The 4,381-nt window shown below is 36.5% G+C and overlaps 1 long non-coding RNA gene across 1 annotated transcript; it reads right to left on the reverse strand.

Moving 5' to 3' along the window:
- Positions 1 to 580: 580 nt before the first annotated feature.
- LOC118764750 lies at positions 581 to 3,742 on the reverse strand. The gene is made up of 2 exons (XR_005000547.1): positions 2,927 to 3,742; positions 581 to 2,606 (listed from the first exon to the last, which is right to left on the reverse strand). It is a non-coding gene; the product is annotated as an uncharacterized LOC118764750 (long non-coding RNA).
- Positions 3,743 to 4,381: the final 639 nt, after the last annotated feature.

The following is a 4,381-nucleotide window of genomic DNA, read 5'->3' on the forward strand; positions in this document are numbered from 1 at the left end:
TGCCATGACAATATAGCAGGGATTGTCCATTGGGCACTTTGCAACAACTATGGACTTAACAGAGCAAAAAATTGGTACGACCACCAGACCAAAGGCATCATCGAAAATGATAATGCAAAGATCCTGTGGAATTTTATGATTCAGTGCGACAATGAGATAGAGAATAAGAAGCCAGACATAGTCTTAATTGAGAAAGAAAGCAAATGATGCTGGATCATAGATACAGTGTGCCCAGCTGACAACAAGGTATGCAATAAGGAAGAAAGAAAAGTTGATAGATACGACAGGTTAGGTTAAGCATTTGTGGTCAATGAAAACAGTGGTAATAATACCAATAATTGTTGGAGCCCTGGGAGCAGTGAGTAAAAATCTGGAGACGTACATGGAACAAATAGGGGCTGCAATAAAGGTGGAGCACTTGCAGAAAAGAGCACTGCATGGAACCGCTCGAATATTCCGGAAGGTGCTCAAAAAATAAGAGGTGTTACCTTAGTTCACTGGTAGTGAACAGCTGACACCGCAGTACATCTCCAGCATTAGATGCTGTGCAAAGGCAATAATAATAATAATAACTATATCAAAATTTGATACTTATGAAAGTATTTATTTGTCATAATGAAAGAATGCAAAAGACTGACGTCCTGGAATAATTCCAAAAACCATAAAAGAATCCTCTGAAATATCAAAACCAAGAAGCTGGAAAACTTCATTATCATCTTTCTTGAGGAGTAAATATTGTTGAATATCTTTCAGTGTCAGGGTTTCGATGTCTTCAGATGTTTGCTGTTCAATATGTCCAGGTATTTGGCAAATATTGTTTTCTCTATCTGTTATATAAACACATTCACCAATTTTGGTTAGACGAGGTCCTTGAATGTCATATTCCTGAAGATAATTTATTCCTTCTACTCTTATCCTCCTAATCAACATCTTTTCCCTGAACCATTCCACAAAAGACAAATTATCCAACCCTCCAACCTTGTTCTTCTTCCATTCCCCCCTCACAACAACAATATCACCAAAAGATGTGACTCCTACATCAACCACCACTTCTTCTCCCTCAAACCTTTCATATGTTCCCATCTTCCCATGACACACTTCATATTTACATATCCCATCTTTGACATCAACTTTATCGACATGATAATAAGAGTCTCTAATATAATGACTGCCTCACACAAGTTGATTGTTGTATTTATAAATCCTGTTGTAGTATTTCTCAGTTTTGATGGTGTTTATAAACGACAGAGATCTCTGTTGAAGACTATCGTTTCTTTACCAAAGACAACTATGAAATGATCATCTGTCCACTGACATATGTCCAAAGGTGGTTGTTGTGTATGTTGAAGTATGTCTCCTGTAGTTGTGCTGATTAATGTGACACTTTCTCTAAATATCAACACACTGACATTGTCATCTAACATAATTAGTTTACTATTCCAGTCCCTTCAGTCTCTGATATCATAATTTACAGGTTCGTTGAATGTAGGAATGGAAAGTGGGACCAGTCCTGTTCTATGTGGCAGTCTCCTCACTGATATTTCATCATATCCTAACATAGTGTCTGCTATGGAATTATCACATCTCACCTTTAGTCTTCCTTTACCAATTATTTTATCTGATTTACCTTTTCTTCTGCCTCCTTCTTTATCTCCGTCTCCTCCACTCTAATTCAATTTAGTCAATAGTTCCTTGTTCATCTGAGATGTAATGGAAGGGAAATGAAGATCAGAATCAAGATTTAATAGCGATATAGATTCCAGAATGTTCAGTTGGTCCCCATCAATCTCTATGCAATGACATTCAATCAATTCAGTATATACACACCATAAGGTACTTGACTTTGCCAAACTTTATATTTCTGCAAATATTTTTGATTCAGTTGAAATATTTCTTTTCTTTGAGGAACTGTGGCCATTATGTCTCTTTTAGGTGTAAAACACACACCACCAACTAAACTTGCAACATTTCGGTAACATAGTAACTTCCCAAATCTATTAAATATTTTAATATTTTCCTTATTGGCTTTTTCACACACCACTGTCTTTCCTTCATCAGAGATATCAATATCTTTTACTCAAACAGAGTATTCATCTGTTTGTAAACGAGAAACAGGAAAGCTTTCTCGATTGATCGTGAAATATCCTTCAACATACAATTCATTCTCTCTTTTCCCCTCCTTGTGGTTTCCCATAAACCTTGATCCCTTACAGTTTATACTGAGGAAATATACTTCATCTTTATACATTCTTCTATTTAGAAATATTCCCTTGTATTCCTCAGTCTGTGTCAAATGCACATTTTTTTACCCAAACATACCAAAATCTTTATCCCACCCACCATGGATGTACAAATAGCTGTCATCTTGTCTTCACCAATATCATACTTCATGTAGTGTGTAATTGTATGTAAATATTGACCATCACTGTTGAAAAAAAATGATGAATCTTCCGTTGCAAACAATGATGACATCAGCATTAACTGTGATATTGTCGATGTCATTAATACAACTCCCATCTATGTCTCCCGTTAATAATTTTTCAGGTATGTCTATTTGTTTTATTTCATTCACAGTGAAATGTATTTCATCAATATTAATGAAATACCTGTGCTGGTGGCACGTAAAAAGCACCATCCGATCGTGGCTGATGCCAGCGCTGCCTTGACTGGCTTCTATGCCGGTGGCACGTAAAAAGCAACATCCGAACGTGGCTGCTGCCAGACTCCCCTGGCACGTAAAAAGCACCCACTACACTCACGGAGTGGTTGGCGTTAGGAAGGGCATCCAGCTGTAGAAACCCTGCCAGATCAGACTGGAGCCTGGTGCAGCCTCCTGGCTTCCCAGACCCTGGTCGAACCGTCCAACCCATGCGAGCACGGAAAACGGATGTTAAACGATGATGATGATGATGATGATGATGATGACAAACTACATTCATCTCTTAACTTGTTACAAACCATCTGATTGTTTGATAAAGAAGCAATACATTTATATTCATTTCTCGTCTGGTAAAGTGACACAGACAATGGGAAGTCTACTTTTAATGTTGGTATTTATTACCAGAATAATTCCCAGTCATAATAACCAGTGTGTTTGACTTCCATCAACACATTTTGATAAATTCATAAACATTCAGTTTGAGAGAATCCAAAAGTTGACCATCCAATGTGAATATCTTAATGCTTGCATTATCCTTGTCGCATCTCGCAATCAGGTTATTTTTAGTAATAACCAAACAGTCAATCTCCACTGGTTCTTCATCTCCCGAACATTGAGGGAGATGAATATGTCTCACTTTATCAGAAACTGTCAGATCCTGTAGATATAATATAGAAGATAACATTTCACTGATACAAATCTTTCTTAAAAATATATCTACCAAGTCAAAGTGAATATTGAGTTGATTACTTGTAATGAGATCATTAACCAACAAATTATGATCTTTTACAGCAAACATACAGCTGTTCTCTATCAGATAAAAAGGTAATTTATCAATAGATCCACCATGGAGATGGTGAGGGGCGTTTCACTTGGGACAGTAAAACACTAGGGTCCATCTTAATACTACAAAGCCAAGGACCACCACCACGTATTGTAGTGTTGTACTGAAAAGCTTTACCCTTAATAATAACAATTAATAGCTTTAGTGTTTCCTTGTCTGTTGATAATGATTTTACTACAAAAGGGATATTAATTCTATGAGTTATTTCAACTTGATTATAATTTTCTTTTATGGATAAAATATCTTACACACCTGTACATAAGGCTGGCTAAAGGATACACTTCTAATTGTCTATGATAGGTTTCCGATAACCCTTAATTGTTTCACTAGGGGTAATGTGGCACCTATTTGATTAGAATCCCATCAACACATATCTGTAGCTGTAGATGGCAGAGATAATCTGGACACAATGTCTCCTTCCTGAGAAATGTATAATAAGCAATCATGCTTGATGTCAAACACCACCAACTGTCCATTTGTCAGATGACATATTTCAGCAATGACAACTTTGTCGTTCTCTTTATCTTTGAGTCATAGATTTAGATTTCTGATATAAGGATTTTTCATTTGTAAACAACAGCCAGAGCAGTCATGATACTTGTAAAAAAGAACCCTGTTCAGTTCAATATCCAGGACATAAACAGTTCCTTGGAAAATAGCAATGTGAGGGTGAACAGAGAAAGGTACTTTCCACTGCCATTTCATTTCTCCATATAGATCATAACATATCACAGTTGATTGTCTCTTGAAGAGGACATAAAAATAAACATTATCAGAGTAGATGTGATGAGGGTACCCATAGAATGGAAGGTATTTTTCAAAAAGTTCTTCACTGAATGTTGAATAAAATACCAGTTGATTTTCCCTTCCATCTACGA

Source organism: Octopus sinensis, linkage group LG9 (assembly GCF_006345805.1).
Source record: "Octopus sinensis linkage group LG9, ASM634580v1, whole genome shotgun sequence".
Taxonomy (NCBI): Eukaryota; Metazoa; Mollusca; class Cephalopoda; order Octopoda; family Octopodidae; genus Octopus; species Octopus sinensis.